Genomic DNA, 18,673 nt, shown 5'->3' with positions numbered 1-18,673 from the left:
ACAAACAGAGGCCCAATACACCACCACTCCTTATAACACACCCACCCAAAATTCAAACACTGCCACACCCACCCATGGACCAATGAAAAGGGCCCACACACACAAACCATGAGCCTTTGCAACAGACTCACTGCTGCCAGACACCACAGAACCAGACTACAAGCTACACCACATCTTACACTTGCACACCTTCACACGACCACCCTCACAAACACCCTCTCATCACATTCACACACACACACAACCATCCACACCCCCCCCCAACATCCACACACCCCCCACACCCACACCATCCCCACCCACATCCCTCACCATGCCCACTACCAAGAATCCAAAGTTCAGTCACCGAGAGTTGGAGGTCCTTGTTGATCAAATCCTCAGAGTCGAGCCACAGATCTTTGGAACATTGGTCAGAAGCACCAGCCAGGCAGCCAAAACAGCCATGTGGCAGACCATCGTCGATGCTGTGAATGCTGTTGCGGACACCAGGAGGACCAAGCAGGATTGCCAGAACAGGTGGTACGATCTGCGGAGGAGGGTCAGAGCCAAGAGGCAGGAGGAACACGACCAGGCCAACGCCACCAGAGGAGGGCCCTCCCGCAGAGCCGTACAGTACCATCCCTGGGAGGAGAGGGTGATGGCCATACTGCCGGTGGAGGCAGTTGAAGGAGTAGAAGGACTCCGAGACCCGGGTGAGTACACAAACAACGCACCTCACATGGGGGGAACTGCAACCACAACCAAAATTAATAACAGGCACGCAACCACCACAAGCCATCGCATGACTCAACCACACTCCATGAGCAGGCACATGCCACTGCTGCCACCATGCCCCATGCACCCAGCTGGACAATGTCAAGTCACAGGCCACAGAAGACAACAACACATGACACGGTAACCCGGATGGCGGGAGGCTGGGCACCAAGAATCACATAGTGCGACTCCAAAGCAGACAACAATGCCCTCTGCCCATATGGCCTAGGTCACAGCCAGACAAACACTGTGCCCCAACACAGGAATGACTTGCCAGCAAATGGCGGACGCCTTGCATCAACACATGGGGGTGAAGGCACTGTTTTGCACATGACAGCAGCTAATGAACATCCAACATTGTGAAAGAGTGGCAGCACACACCACCACAGCAGCAGCGCACAGACACACAGCAGACAAAATGGGTGCCTGGAGATCAGAAACAAACTCACATCAACAGGCCAAGGGCCACTCAAAGATCTGCTAACAGTGTGTGCCCAGGAAGCTGGGCCAAGGTGACAGAGGGTGACACACGGAGGGAGGGAGAGGGGGACACAGAGGGAGGGAGAGGGGGACTGAGAGGGAGGGAGACGGACAGAGGGAGGAGGCTGACACACAGAGGGAGGGAGAGGGGGACAGAGAGGGAGGGAGAGGGGGACAGAGAGGGAGGGAGACACAGGAAGATGGACAGAGGGAGGAGGCTGACACACAGAGGGAGGGAGAGGGGGACAGAGAGGGAGGGAGAGGGGGACAGAGAAGGAGGGAGACACAGGGAGAGCAAATCAGTCCTTTGGTGTATGGGAATGTCTGCTCGTCAGCAGGTGGACTGCGTGCATGTAGACAAGGGTGGCCAGTGCCAGAACCCCCCCCTCTTCATCATGGCAAAACGCAGGGCCATGTCACAACCTGTACACGAGCACAAGGACAGCCACCTGCATCATATAAGTGTGTGGATCCACTCCATGTGCACATGTACAGTGCTACAAGGAAGGCGCAAATGCATGGCTCGCCACACATGCACACTCCACTGCTGACTGCAGTCACACTTGACGCAGCAAGTAAGACTGTGCCACACATAGTTAAAGGGGCCAAATTGGTGCCCAAGGGACACACCCATGCACAAGTGCACTGTGAGTGGAATGCAAGACAGATCCTAATTCCAAGAGGAAATGTGCCAACTTTGTAACGGATGAAACATGGATGTTGCATGGATCAAAATTAACATTTTCTCTCTCACACACAGGTCAACGTCGTGCTGCACCCCCCAACACTGGGGGGGAACACTCACAGGACCCGGATCTGCAGGAGACCGATCCCACCGGCAGCGACCACTCTCACCACTCTGCGGACGACCCCGACCGACCTGGCCCCTCTGGTGTCCAACCACCTGCAGCACCTGCGTCAGGTACAACCGTGCCAACCACCACCCCCACTCCTGCCACATCCCAGGAGACACCCAGGATCCCTGCCCCAACCCCACAATGCAGCCAGGCTCGCCAGGAGGGACACGGTGTCCCGGGCACCCAGGAGGAGGCAGGCGACAACGCCAATGCCACCCCTCAGGGGTCCCGGAGACCCGATGTTCCCACAAGTGCAGGCCAGACGCAAGTGGGCAGGGGTGGTGGGAGTGGAGGACGGCGGAGGCGCGAGCCTGACCAGTTGGCTGGGGATCCGGTATTTTCCCATGTCCGTAACATCCTGGACTCATACCGGCAGGACACCACGGGCATGGCCCAGGTTGTGTCCGTCCTCGAGGGGATCAAGGTCCAGCAGGCCCAGCAACATGCGGAGCTAATAGCCTGTCTACAGCTACACCAACGGAGGATGGAGGACAGACAGGCTGAGCAAGTGACGGCGTCCCAGGGGATTCACGCTGAACTCCGTCGGATGGCCGACACCATGGCCGACCCTCCCTGTGCCAGAAGGCGGAGAACATCACCACCCACAGGGAGGGATCATGAGGAGGAGGAGGAAACATCCGACGGAGCATCCCAGACGTCGTCACGGCCTGCTGCTGAGGTTCCCCGCAGGAAGCCGGGTCGTCCACGGAAAGGACCGTGAGGGTGGCTGCTACATCATCATCTCCCAGGACACCTGGCCTGGCACCTGGCCCACTGGAGCAACAGCATCACAGCATCAAGAGACATTCTCTGCCACATGGCCCTGCTGGTCACTGGCTGACCAATGTTGACAAAGACTGTGGCATGGACTCTGAGGATTTCCAATGGCAAGGACACCAACTCCCCTACTGAACTTTGGATTCCCTAATCCCGGAAAGCCCCTCACTTTGTCCCCCCCCCCCCCCCAATAATAAATCACACTATTAAGAGTAGATGCCTGCTGGTAGCATTATTACCTAACATGTGTCTTGTACAGTCTAAACATGCCTGAGTCATCTGTTCACTTCAACCATCCACACCCTGGGGCCTGAGTCTGGCACAGGACACATGGGTCACAGTTTATTAGGCAAGACAGACATGGAGCACCATACACACCCGTGATGGTCAGAACCAGCTGAGGGGGTGGCCGAACAACCGTGCTGACAGACACATTGAGTACAGCAACAGTCATGCGCAGAGGTCAGGGATCCTGGCCCGTGTCCTGGGGGGCACCCAGGTATGTGTAGACAGGTGGCAGAACCATGTCCTGCAAGCTTGAGTCCGGTGGATGCAGAGAATGGGGTCATGGACAACGTTGGATGCATGGGGATGGCACATGTCACAATACCCACACAGTCATGGACATCATGCCCAATACACAGTCTCAGCACACACACACAGCTTGCATCTTGCCACTCGACACATTGACACATAGCCACAATCAGGGAATACCATGCCAGACATGCAGGATGCACCGTGCCAACACACCAGCACTGACTGAGAAGAGGCACCTTGGAGGCATAGGGACACCTTTATTAGTCATGTTTTTGGGATTGCAGAGGCAACTTGAAGTACACATGAACACATCATGTGGAGTAACATGTGGCTCCAACACTGGCACCCCCCTTCTGCAGCACAAATGCGTGATAGCCATGGAACTGGCACACAAGCGTCGGCTAACAGCTAAACACCCACAGCTGCTCACGGAGAGCCTGCCATACACCATACATCCGCTGATGTGGAAGTCCCACGCCATGTCAAGACAATGTTAACCGTATGTGTCCGAGGGCAGTGTCACACACATTGATGCCATCATCACAATCCACTATCCCATCACTGATGACTGACAACCAGGCAGCCCATCTATTCAGGTGTACCCAGCTGCATGTCGTGTCCCATGGGGATGCCACATGTCTGCAGAGGAACCAAACCCCGACCGGGGCAGTGTGCACACATCGTGAACAACTGCCACACCCAATACACCCCAGATGCATCCCTTACCCCATGGAGACTTCCAAACGTGTCCGTGCCTGTAACTCTGAGTCAGCCCACGATGTCATGTCCATGAGGAATAGCAGTGCCACAACAATGCAACCAGCAAACGGCATGCGCAGGTACCTGGGGAAGAGAGACACACAAGAAGTCAGCCACAAAAAGCACAGCCACTTGCATGTGCAGTTACTCGACACATGTATGGATGACAACATGCTAGGTCACAATTATGACTGGGGAAATACTACCATCACTGCCACCATCACTCCAGTGACACACCCACACACACCTCTGACCCACGTGCCATACATGCAGGTGGAGACACACATCACAACGCATGCCACACGGGGACCAATGCGTGCACACTCAGACCCTGGTACTCACCACTAAGTAAAGAAGTCGCGTATGAGCCGAGTCCGGATGTCCTCTTGCGGCTCCACATCCTCCACATCACTAGCCCCATTGCCAAGCCCTTCGTCCTCCACGGGTGGATGGTCCTCGTCATGTTGATTCAGGATGAGTGGCACAGCTCTTTCAACTGCCATGTTGTGCAGCATGCAGCAGACCATGAAGATCTTGCAGACCTTCGCCGGGGCATAAGGGAGTGCACCGCCGGTCTTGTGGAGGCACCGGAATCGGCTCTTCAGCATGCCAAACGTCCTCTCTATCATTCGCCTTGTCCGGCCATGGGCGGTGTTATAGCGGAGCTGGGCCGGCGTGATGGGGTTGCGGAGAGGTGTCAGCAGCCAAGGCATGTTGGGATAGCCAGCGTCCCCTACATGGGAAGCACATGGACATCGTTAGAACTGGTGTAGCGGTCGTGCTGGTCGGCTATACAGAATACAGGACAGACAGACTGTACCCACCAACAACACATGCCCGTTCGTTGCGCAGCTGCATCATCATATCAGGCATCCCGCTACGCCTCATGATGTAGGCATCGTGTGCTGATCCTGGGAAACGAGCACAGACATGTGAAATCACCATATTGGACAGACACACCACAAGGGCATTGATGGAGTGGTAGTGCTTCCGATTGCGGTACGCCACCTCCCGTGCGTGTGGTGGTACCAAACCTACATGTGTCCCATCTATGGACCCAATGACATGGGGCATCCCTCCCAGGGCATAGAATCCACGCTTGACCTCAGTCATCTGTTCAGGGGTTGGGAACTTGATGAAGTCATCCAGGTGAATCAACATGGCCTCCAAGAAATCATGCAGCACACCGCTGAACATGCTCTGGGACATGCCACCAACATGAGCTATGGTATTTTGGAAGGTACCCGTGGCCAGAAAATGTAGGGCAGCCATTACCTTCAGCTGGGGTGTCAGTGCCGTAGGATACCTGTGCTGCGGTTGCAGGTGTGGTGCCAGTCTCGCCGTCAGCTCCAGAATCAACGGTTGGGTGAAGCGGTAGAGCCGGATCCTGTCATTCTCCTGCATGGTAGCCAAGTCTGGAATTCTTCGGGCAACAGGAGGCGCTCTGCAGTAATTTGGAAGTGACAAGGAAGAGTGAGTGCACTACGAGAACAACTCATGTCTACTGAGCACATGTAAATCTGGCAATACACACATGCCACATAGGGAGTCAGGCATGTGCTACATGCCCAGGACACGTATGGATGCAAGGTGACACTCCTTCCAAGACCCAGCTACACACGGTGATTGAGAACCTCCCCATGCCACGCCATGGAAATAGCTGTGTCCCAGTGCAAGTGCACTGCCCGACGCAAGACAGGAGTGACATACACCCACACATCAGCAGAAGTGTGATGCCGATTGCAGAGACTGGTAGCGGAACACTGGAGCCACAGGTCACATGACATTACACTAGTCCAGCCCACACACCTTGCCATGAAGGTGCACATGTCATGACTCACCACACATTCCTTGTGAGTTTGCTGACATGGCCTTGTCACGCTACTCCGTGTCCCATGCATACATGTGCACCTCACATCCGATAACACATGTGGCATGGTGTTGGGAACAGTGTGCAATGACAATCTACACACAGCCACATGTTGGTTGCTGCAACGGCTGCAGCTTTTGAGGGTGCTACAACATCAACCTGATGTAAATCCCGGACACATATATGACATAGTCACATTGTGCACTGTGGGTAGTGACAAGTCATGTGTCATGACCCCTGTACCGGGCATCATGGGACACTTCCGTGTGTTGGTGTCCGTGCCATGCCAGTGACGCTCACCCCAAGTGTGCAGTCCCACATGCACACATGTCAAAGGAGTCAAGGGCATGCCTGGCACACATTGCACCCTCACACAGTACACATGTACACATCTCATCATACATCTGGTGCCTTCTCCACTCAGGAGGCATGTTCCACATCACAGCCTGTGACACCTGTGCCCCACACATGTAGTAATGCACAGACGATGCCTTGATGTCCATTCCTGGACAAGTATGTCCATCCATGGACAAGTATGTCCGCCCTATTCCTACATGTGTGTCGCCTATCACCACAGTGATGTGTAAAAACCGCCGTACTGCTGCTGAGAGGGCCTGTGCATGTTCCCAAATCACTGTGGGAGTGCTGCCGTATGTGTACCCATCGTGATGGCGAGCGTACAGGCATTTGTACGGTCGTACCACTACGGGTACGCATACGCGTGCAGACCCATAGTGATCGTAGATGCGTGTGTACGGCCCTATCACTATGGGTCTGCACGCGTATGCGTACCCGTAGTGGTACGGACCGTACACACGCATGTACGCTCACTATCACTATGGGTCTGCACGCGTATGCGTACCCGTAGTGGTACGGACCGTACACTCGCATGTACGCTCACTATCACTAGGAGTACGCATACGCGTGCAGACCCATAGTGATAGTGAGCGTACATGCGTGTGTACGGTCCGTAACACTACGGGTACGCATACGCGTGCAGACCCATAGTGATAGTGAGCGTACATGCGTGTGTACGGTCCGTACCACTACGGGTTCGCATACGCGTGCAGACCCATAGTGATAGGGCCGTACACACGCATCTACGATCACTATCACTATGGGTCTGCACGCGTATGCGTACCCGTAGTGGTACGGACCGTACACACGCATGTACGCTCACTATCACTATGGGTCTGCACGCGTATGCGTACCCGTAGTGGTACGGACCGTACACACGCATGTACGCTCACTATCACTATGGGTCTGCACGCGTATGCGTACCCGTAGTGGTACGGACCGTACACTCGCATGTACGCTCACTATCACTATGGGTCTGCACGCGTATGCGTACCCGTAGTGGTACGGACCGTACACACGCATGTACGCTCACTATCACTATGGGTCTGCACGCGTATGCGTACCCGTAGTGGTACGGACCGTACACACGCATGTACGCTCACTATCACTATGGGTCTGCACGCGTATGCGTACCCGTAGTGGTACGGACCGTACACTCGCATGTACGCTCACTATCACTAGGAGTACGCATACGCGTGCAGACCCATAGTGATAGTGAGCGTACATGCGTGTGTACGGTCCGTAACACTACGGGTACGCATACGCGTGCAGACCCATAGTGATAGTGAGCGTACATGCGTGTGTACGGTCCGTACCACTACGGGTTCGCATACGCGTGCAGACCCATAGTGATAGGGCCGTACACACGCATCTACGATCACTATCACTATGGGTCTGCACGCGTATGCGTACCCGTAGTGGTACGGACCGTACACTCGCATGTACGCTCACTATCACTAGGAGTACGCATACGCGTGCAGACCCATAGTGATGGAGAGCGTAGGCATGCATGTACGGGCCGTTGCCATGCATTTGGGGTGCCCTAGGGCCCCGAAACGCATCGTACCTGTGTGTGATGCTCCAAATTACATAGGGGACAAGTATTAAGGCCTACATGCATGCTGGTTGTCATGGAGACCAAGTTCAAAATTCGAAATTGTTCTGGAAGGTGCACAGCAGAAGTCAGTTGGAATTCTTCTACTTTGTTGCAATGTGTTTGTGGGGCTGACATCATGCAGGAGAATGAAACCGATAGAGAACCCACAGACTGCTAGGTTTGAAGGGATTGGTGGAAACATAGGATGCAAATGTGAGTGACCAATCACTCTGTACTCCTGTGCATGAGACTGGGCAGAAGGGCACATATAAGGCAGCCAGGTCCCATGAGGGAGCACTTGCCTGCACATCTTTGCATTCGTCGACCCAGCTGCTGCTACTGATTCCCTGGAACCATGTCAAGGGCTGTGGAGAGGACACAGCCATTCACCCTGGAGGAGAACATGGCTCTGCTGGATGTGATCCTCCCACAGTACTCCATGCTGTATGGGCGACCAGGGTATCAGGTGAGTGCATAGGCCACTGCCACAGACTGTCCCTATGTTGTGACTGTGACTTCTGCCATTGCGTCCAGGTGTAACACACATGCCATGTACTGTCGGGGGGGTCCCAGGGGGGGGGTGCCTGATGTCTCCCAGCAGTGCCCTGAGACAGGAGGGGTGGGGGCCTATCACTCCCAGCAGTGCCCTGAGACAGGAGGGGTGGGGGCCTATCACTCACAGCAGTGCCCTGAGACAGGAGGGGTGGGGGCCTATCACTCCCAGCAGTGCCCTGAGACAGGAGGGGTGGGGGCCTATCACTCCCAGCAGTGCCCTGGGACAGGAGGGGTGGGGGCCTATCACTCACAGCAGTGCCCTGAGACAGGAGGGGTGGGTGTGATGCACAGTGTGAGCCTTGATTATTGATTGTGACATTGCCATCATTCCACCTGTGTACCCACTGTGGCACGTACTGCTTTTTCCCTCACCAGGGGATGATGTCCCTATGACAAAGGTGCAATGCGTTGGCTGCATGACATGCCTTGTTGTAACCAGCTAATTTGTACCCATATGTCTCTCTGTGACATGTGGCTGGTGTATTGATGTGGTGTCACTTGTTCCTCCTCACAGGTAGGCGCCACTGCCAAGGAGCAGATCTGGCTGACCGCCGTCAGTGCCGTGAGGGGTGTGGATGGTCGGAGGCGGAGCCTGCCCCAGGTGAGGAAACGCTGGCAGGATATCCGGTGCTGGACGCGGAGGATTGCACGGCTCCTGCTGGGGGACTCACCTGAGAGCCACAAGAACCGCGGCCGCCGCCGTCTGAGCCACCTCCACAGGCGTGTGCTGCCGGTGGTCTTTCCAGACCTGGAGAGGCGCTTACAGGCGATGCAGCAGCCGGAAGGGGGTAGGTACATGTGTGTTTGTTGTGTGTCACCGGCATTTGTAAGGGCACAGTAGCATGAATTCACTGGCAGGGTTTAAAGGTGCTGTGCAGATCCTGTTTGCCCCAGTATAGCGCTGTGCCCCTGCCACCCTTCCCCTCCTTGCAATGTGTTCCCTGGTCTGTGTGTAGTCACTCCTTCACAAGGTAATGTAGGCTGGCGCTTTGTCCACGAGAACAATGACTGTAGCATCATGTGTGGGGGTGGTGTGTAACAGGTTGTGGGACCTTGCCTGTGCACTGTCAAGTTCACTGCATGTGGGTTCCATGTCAGTTGGCACTGATGCTGACTCCAGACATGGGAGTTGGTCTCTCATGTGTCATGCCTTACAGCGCGCATGTCCTATGTAGTGGCCTGTGACATGATGTGCATGAGTGTGCGATACACATATTGCAGGGATGGTGACGTGTGTTGCAGTCATTACCATTCAGTAGCATGTAGTTGTGTGCCCACTACTGTCCCCTGGGGCAGCTCTTCCTCAGTGGTGTATGTGTCATCATAAACGTGGCCAATCTCAGTGTCTACAGCGTAGGTTGTGCTCTGTGCCATTGTCCCCTGTCACCATGTATATTGACGTGCTATTTTGTACAGGTGTCCACTGTGCAGCCTGACCTGATTGTCCTTCTTCATACTCACAGTTGCCAGTGCCTGTGTGTCTTGTTATACTCTTCTGAGGATGGGCACTGGTACCTCATTATTTGTACAGGCGCACCTTGGCTGTTTGGCGTCCAATCTTGCTTTTTGCCTGCCCCTGTGTGTATCACCCAGACTATGAGATGTTGGTGCCACCTGTGTCTCAACAATTTGCCTCGTGTAGGGTCTTGTTGGGGCGGGCAATGCCTATGTGTCAAATCCTGATTTCCACTTGCTGGGTCTGGGCAGTGTGTGATGTGTCTGGACACACACGCAATGTGCAGTGACCGAGTCATGTTGGGCATGTTTTCAGCATTACCTATGCAGCATGTGTCTCAAGTTCATGGATATGGTCCCTGGTCATCGGTATTTTCGCCAACGCTGTGTGGTGCAGATGCAGTGCTGGATTGTCCCCAGGGCCTGGGTGCTATGTCAGACTCCGTTTCCTGTCTTTAGCTATTGTCTCATGCTCTCCATGGTATTTCAGTGGCATGGTGGCTCAACCAACTGTGTGTTTCATGCCCTACATCGGTACCCTGTTCAGTAGATGTTAGGGATCTTCCTTTTCAGGCTATGCAATGTTACCTATGTAGATTGGACTCATGTGACAGATGTGTACAGGTGTCTGATTAATTTCTGTCTCTCCACCCTGCCCACAGCATCGTCGGGGGACACAGAGGGAGACATGGACACAGACCAGGCGGAGGGACCGAGCACCAGTGCCAGCCGTGACATCGGGTCTGGCACATCGAGTGGGACAGAGGCGGAGGAGAGTGTGGCCGAGGACCTGTCGACTGGCACATCAGACTATGAAGCTGACAGGTCCGGGGAGGATGTCTCCGAGTGGGCGGAGGCTGCACCAGCAGCTGACAGCGGAACAACACCTCGCACCGCCCCCTCAGTTTCCATCAGCCGCCTCCCACTTGCTCGTGTCCCTTCCCAGCGTGCCCGGTCACAGCATGTCTCCTTTCTGCCAGGCACCGCACCCCCTGCCCCTGTCTCCACTGCTGCCGCCAATGCAGAGTCTGTGGACATCCAGCGGCAACTGCAGGTTGGTCAGGCTGCGATCCTTAATGTCCTCCATGCCCACGGCAAAACCCTCACCAACATCGAGGCTTTCTTGGAGGGCATTCATTCATCGCAGGCTGACCAACGCAACTTGCTGAGGTCCATAGACTCCACACTGACTGCAGCAGTGGGTCTCCTGCAGCGCGACCTCCCCCCACCTACCCCTGCCCCATCCACACTTCCCACTCCCATGCCTGTCCCACGTACACCCAGACGTCGGCATGCACCCACATCAACGGACACGGGCACCACACCAGCAGGGAAGGTCCACCGCACTCCTCCTGACACGCACACACAGGGTGAGGTAGGCACACCCACTGGGTCGGGGGGCAAACGTGTGACACGCAGCCATAGTGGGAGTCCGCATTCCACCCAGTCCACTCCCTCCAAATCCCCTCCCCTCAGCTCTCCTGGCCACATCTCCCCCAAGGACTCCTTCATGGCCGCTCTGTCCCTGAGCCCCACGGTTACACCACCACGCAAGCGGTCAAGGAGGTCCCCGGTCAGGGTGGTTGAGTCTCCCCCCCTGTCTCCACCCTCCCCCAGTGGCGCTGCGACCCATCCCTCTGACCCACCCCCCCCTCCTTGGGGCCTGAGGTCCCTTCGGGTGCAGGGGACTCCCTGGAGGACCTTGCAAAGGTGTGTAGTGCCATCCTGGCCTCCGCCTTTGGCCCTGCCCCACCCCCTGTGGTGGAGTCCTCCATCCCTGCACCCACAACGCCGCCCCTTTGCCCTGATGTCCCTGCGGTGCCTGTTGCTTCCCCCCCCCCTGATGCCCTCACCAGTGTGGAAGACGATGCCATTTGACTGTGCAGGCAAGGTAGGGGACACGCATCCCACTGTGTCCCCCATCCAGCTGAGAATCATTGACTGCCCTATGGGCTTTGTGAAGATTGAACTGCCTGCGATCCACGGACATTGTGCTCATGCTGAATAAAGCTTAATTTTTTTTTCATTATCACACTACTGCTATGCTGGTATTGGTGTTGGTGGGGCTGCTACATGGTTTTGGGTGGTGTGTAAGGGTTTGGGTGTGTGGGATGTGTAGTAGTGTACTGCTCATTGGTGGGACCCTGGGATCTGTGTGCCATCACAAGGTGTTGGCTAACTTTCTTTGTTCATGTAAGCAGTTACTGCATGGTGCACTTGTCCCAGGGTGTATTCCTTCCTCTGTGTACCCAGCTTTCTTCCCTGCAGGGTGTTCCCAATGTTTAGCGCAGAGCTGTGTCTACATGAGCTGTGTGTGTGACGGAGCCCTTCTACTTTGGCCATGCATGCAGGGCCATGTGTCCACCTGCAACAATCGTGGCATCCTTGGTGATCACTGTACTTGTGTGTGGAGTCTGTTGACATGAGTTCATGGGGATATGTTCCCTTGTAGCCAGTATGCATGTGGATAATTCTGGCCTCACACACATGTGTTACACCCCTCCTGTCTCAGGGCACTGCTGGGAGGACTCCACACCCACCCCTCCTGTCTCAGGGCACTGCTGGGAGGACTCTGCACACACCCCTCCTGTCTCAGGGCACTGCTGGGAGGACTCTGCACACACCCCTCCTGTCTCAGGGCACTGCTGGGAGGACTCCACACCCACCCCTCCTGTCTCAGGGCACTGCTGGGAGGACTCTGCACACACCCCTCCTGTCTCAGGGCACTGCTGGGAGGACTCTGCACACACCCCTCCTGTCTCAGGGCACTGCTGGGAGGACTCCACACCCACCCCTCCTGTCTCAGGGCACTGCTGGGAGGACTCTGCACCCACCCCTCCTGTCTCAGGGCACTGCTGGGAGGACTCTGCCCACACCCCTCCTGTCTCAGGGCACTGCTGGGAGGACTCCACACCCACCCCTCCTGTCTCAGGGCACTGCTGGGAGGACTCTGCACCCACCCCTCCTGTCTCAGGGCACTGCTGGGAGGACTCTGCACACACCCCTCCTGTCTCAGGGCACTGCTGGGAGGACTCTGCACACACCCCTCCTGTCTCAGGGCACTGCTGGGAGGACTCCACACCCACCCCTCCTGTCTCAGGGCACTGCTGGGAGGACTCTGCACCCACCCCTCCTGTCTCAGGGCACTGCTGGGAGGACTCTGCACACACCCCTCCTGTCTCAGGGCACTGCTGGGAGGACTCCACACCCACCCCTCCTGTCTCAGGGCACTGCTGGGAGGACTCTGCACCCACCCCTCCTGTCTCAGGGCACTGCTGGGAGTGATAGGCACCCACCCCTCCTGTCTCAGGGCACTGCTGGGAGGACTCTGCACCCACCCCTCCTGTCTCAGGGCACTGCTGGGAGGACTCTGCACACACCCCTCCTGTCTCAGGGCACTGCTGGGAGGACTCTGCACACACCCCTCCTGTCTCAGGGCACTGCTGGGAGTGATAGGCACCCACCCCTCCTGTCTCAGGGCACTGCTGGGAGGACTCTGCACACGCCCCTCCTGTCTCAGGGCACTGCTGGGTGGACTCTGCACACACACCTCCGATTTCAGGATATGTACGCTTGGAACATACACGGTGGGGGTACGCTCAATGCATTCGAGGTGAGGGTACGAGTCTACTTACACTGGTGTGGTGGGGGTACGCTCCATGCATACGCGGGTGGGGGTACGGGTCGTACTTACACTGTTGGGCTGGGGGGTACGCTCCTTGCATACGCGGGTGAGGGTTCGAGTCGTACTTACACTGTTGGGCTGGGGGGTACGCTCCATGCATACGCGGGTGGGGGTACGGGTCGTACTTACACTGTTGGGCTGGGGGGTACGCTCCTTGCATACGCGGGTGAGGGTTCGAGTCGTACTTACACTGTTGGGCTGGGGGGTACGCTCCTTGCATACGCGGGTGAGGGTTCGAGTCGTACTTACACTGTTGGCATGGGGGGTACGCTCCATGCATACGCGGGTGGGGGTACGGGTCGTACTTACACTGTTGGGCTGGGGGGTACGCTCCTTGCATACGCGGGTGAGGGTTCGAGTCGTACTTACACTGTTGGCATGGGGGGGACGCTCCATGCATACGCGGGTGGGGGTACGGGTCGTACTTACACTGTTGGGCTGGGGGTACGCTCCTTGCATACGCGGGTGAGGGTTCGAGTCGTACTTACACTGTTGGGCTGGGGGGTACGCTCCTTGCATACGCGGGTGAGGGTTCGAGTCGTACTTACACTGTTGGCATGGGGGGTACGCTCCATGCATACGCGGGTGGGGGTACGGGTCGTACTTACACTGTTGGGCTGGGGGGTACGCTCCTTGCATACGTGGGTGAGGGTTCGAGTCGTACTTACACTGTTGGGCTGGGGGGTACGCTCCGTGCATACGCGGGTGAGGGTTCGAGTTGTACTTACACTGTTGGCATGGGGGGTACGCTCCATGCATACGCGGGTGGGGGTACGGGTCGTACTTACACTGTTGGGCTGGGGGGTACGCTCCTTGCATACGCGGGTGAGGGTTTGAGTCGTACTTACACTGTTGGCATGGGGGGTACACTCCATGCATACGCGGGTGGGGGTACGGGTCGTACTTACACTGTTGGCATGGGGGGTACGCTCCATGCATACGCGGGTGGGGGTACGGGTCGTACTTACACTGTTGGGCTGGGGGGTACGCTCCTTGCATACGGGGTGGGGGTAGGGTCCGTACATATCCGTCCCCACGCTATGTGATGTTTGTGCGGCCCGTACCCAGGCCTTTGCCACGTGGGTGCGATCCGTCCCGCCATTGTTGGGGTGACGTGTGTGGGCGTGGTCCGACTCGTACCCACGCTCTTCAGGCGTGGGTACGGGACGTACCTGTCTGGTTGTGTTGCCGGTTCGCGTGGTGACGGACTTCCGTTGTGGCGGTCGCTGGCTTATCAGGACACGCCCCCACCCCCTCGTGGTGACCAGGGCATGGGAGTCAGGTATGTCCAGGCCATGTGTGGTGTGTGACTTATGTGGTTGTTTTGTGGCCTGCCCTGGTCGTGCCACCCCCACCCCACCCCACTTTCCCCCCTCCCTTAGTTATTCTGACCTTCTGCGGCGTCTGCGTCGTAACCTGTAGAGGAGGTGTACTGCTATGAGGGCAGGGATGACTCGTAGGTTCGGGTCCATGTCTGTCCGTCGCGTACTGGTACTCCTTGCTCGCGTCGTCCTGTCGCATACGGGTCCTCCTTGATCGCGTCGTCCTGTCGCGTACGGGTCCTCCTTGGTGGCGTCGTCCTGTGTGTCCGTCACGTACTGGTCCTCCTTGTTCGCGTCGTCGTCTGTCCGTCGCGTACTGGTGGTCCTTGTTCGCGTCGTCCTGATTTCCCGGCAGTTTTTGGCTGCCGCAAAATATTCACCGTGCGGGGTGACGTCGGTGCGAATCGTGATTCCTGGGTCGTGAATGGCTGGCTGCGAGCGTCCCGACGTCAGGTCGGCGCTTTCTTGGATCGCATTGGTAGGTGTTTTTTTGTTCGGTCGGGCTTTTTTACGATTCGTACGGTAATGGTGTACCCGTGCGAATCGTAATTCCTTGTTTGTGAAAATTGACGACCGGGTACGCGTCGGGCGGAGATTGTGCTCCGTCCGACGGTTCGTACCCGGTTTTTGCAGGATCGTGATCGGCACCTTTGTGTCTTAGGCAACACTAACCACAGTTAATTTCACACATTTTAAGATATTTTTTGATGATGACTGTGTATCAGAATATCAAGTTGTTAATTAGGCCTGGGAGAATTTACACCGGAGTAATTTCAGTAATTACGCAAAATGTGATGCAAGATTACAAAAATACACAGTAACGCCAAGAGTAATTTTGGAGAAAAACCCTACCCCAGGTTCACTGAAACAATGAACCAAAAGAGAGTGAGCAGCTGCTGGATACAGCTGTTCTTATGATTTAGCAAGTAGCACTAATTCATTCTCGGGCCCATTTTGCACACAAGGGTGCATTTTGCACTAAGAAAATAGTGTTACATGATGGATTACGCTTCATGCATAATTACACATTATTACAATTAATTTTGCTGTAATTACAATAATTATGCTAGAGGAAATTCCGCCAGTTGCACCCTTCCCTACTTTTAATATAATTTGACAGCAATATTGTGGCGAAAAGGCTGGCGGCGAAAATAGCAAGAAGGTACTTGTAGACAGCCACAGAGAGATAACTCACAGATCGACATGCCTTGATGATATATTCTTATTGCCAAAGCACAAGACTCATTTTCCTGTTCCCTCACTAGGGATGTGGTATTAGCTGGCTTCACAAAGCTAACAGTTTTAGGTGACACATTGCCTGCTAGCCTAGGTCATGGAACAATAATCCTTTTAGCAGCCTTTATGGCTGAAACAAATTTCTTTTTCACTAATGGAATAAGTGACTCTCAACCTTGCAGGGATTTGATCGAATCAAAATAAATGAGCACAGCTAAAGCCAGGGTGATCAATGTTATATCCTGTGGCGAGTACTAGAAATAGCCTCCCAGGAGAATGCTGCATCTACGACTATCTTGAACATCGTAAGTGCAGAATCTATGGGTGGAATGTTGCAACAGCATGGAAAAGGGGTTTAGTAGGCAAGCAGGGCAACCGGGGTGAGCTACACTCTGTGTGAGTGGATGGATCTCTGACATATTATCGACAGACACATTATCGAACTACACAAATATCGCATCAAATATATCGACATCAAAAATATCGACATTGTATACTTATTTAAAAAACTACACTAATATCGACACTACAATATCGTAATACAATTATATCGATCACACAAAAATCGCACACATAAATATCGCAATACTAAATATCGACATGAGTAAATAAATATGACACATGTCACAAATATCGATAACCAAAATATAGACATCAATAATATCGTTTTTTTTAAATATATCGACAATTCTAATACTAATAAAACCAATACTTTAAACAACATAAAGACAATATTTTCCCAAAACATACATTTTCAAATGAGATTCTACTGAAACATAAACATAACATTTATAGCGATCTCAATATTTAACAACATAATAAAAAAACACTGAAATAATTATCACATTGGCATTTCGAACACATTTAAAAAAAATTACTACACATTATAAACAATCTTTTTATATATAATGATTTAAAACTCTCCTCCTTTAAAACTAAATATACTCTTACTTAGTATTTTCCATAAAAGGAAACCAATTAACTAAAAAAAATTCAAACCATCCAATAGAAAGGCCACATACAGAAAACAACCAATAACATTCAAGAAACAATTTAAAACCACTATATAAACCAATTAAAACAAGTCTTCTACTGTGCCTTAAACCAAAGCATTGAACGAAGAAGAAACTCTGCTAAACAGAAGAAACCTACATCCTACTACTATTCTAAAAACGTAAGTAAATATTCTTTTCTAACTAAACTGCCAAATTAAACTAAAACACTAATTTATCTTTACTCAAATAAATAACTAACTTATATATTCCATCTCTTTATGTTTCCACTACAGATATTACTCCAAACAGCTAAAGAATATATTGAAGATTGCCAGAAAAGACTCACTAAAAAGTAAGTATACTATCAAAATACTTTATAAAATATTAATTAAATCCTACTCAAACCCCAAAACATCCTAAACCCCTAAACAAATCCATGTTCTCTTTTTTAAGTTTTAAAAAACCTGTATAAATTAACACCTATAGTCTATACCACTGGGCATGAGGGAAGGCCTTGTTTGCTTAGGGAGAGGTTGGGCTACTGCATCTTATTTATTAGGGAGGAGGGGCACATAGTAAGAGGGGTAGGGGACGGGGGTACATTGACATGTGGTGGGGGAGGGGGGTAGAGAACTGGGTGGAAAGGTTGTTCCTTCTCCTGAATAATTGGTCTTGATGATAAATGTGTGGTACTTCCGGGACAGGTGAAGGCGGGGAAATGTTTTTTGAGTTGTTGATTTGTAAAACAATAAAATACGTTTCAACAAAAAAATTATAGTCTATACCAAACAGCAATACCACCCCACTTAAAAAACTAAACCAACCAAAACAATATATGTTCTTTAACTTTCAGAGACTACATCAACTAAACAGCATTTTGTCAACAAACAACATCTTCATTCAAATACAACCAAAAACACTTGGTAAGTATATATAAAAAAAATGCTTTTTTGCAATTTTCATTTAAATATATAAAGTACTATTGCATATATTTTCATATACATTTTTTCCAGATTTCTAACACATCACGATGACAGAAGAAGCCCAATTTATAACTTCGCAGAAAGGAAAATTCCTATTGTGTTACATGGGTTACACATACACCCAAGAAAAGCAGACGGACCGAAAAGTGAACTGGAAGTGTTCTAAATATTATTCTAACAAATGCTATGGACGAGCAACAACAAGAGAAACAACTGTACTATATACAAGAGAGCATAACCATCCACCCAATCTCTCTGAAATAGAAGTCAGATCAACCCTTGAAAATATCAAAGAATTAAGCACTGGTTCACAAACTGCTACAAGTGTAATCCTAAAAGAACTATTACCTAGAGTGCCCAAAGAAGCAAGAGGCCAATTACCATCAATTGCTTCTATAAAAAGAACTATTGCTAGGACCAAAAAAGCAACCACGACAACTATACCATCCCCTAAA

This window comes from Triturus cristatus, chromosome 6, assembly GCF_964204655.1.
Source record: "Triturus cristatus chromosome 6, aTriCri1.1, whole genome shotgun sequence".
In the NCBI taxonomy this organism is placed as follows: Eukaryota; Metazoa; Chordata; class Amphibia; order Caudata; family Salamandridae; genus Triturus; species Triturus cristatus.
Note: the sequence above shows the minus strand (reverse complement) of the source record.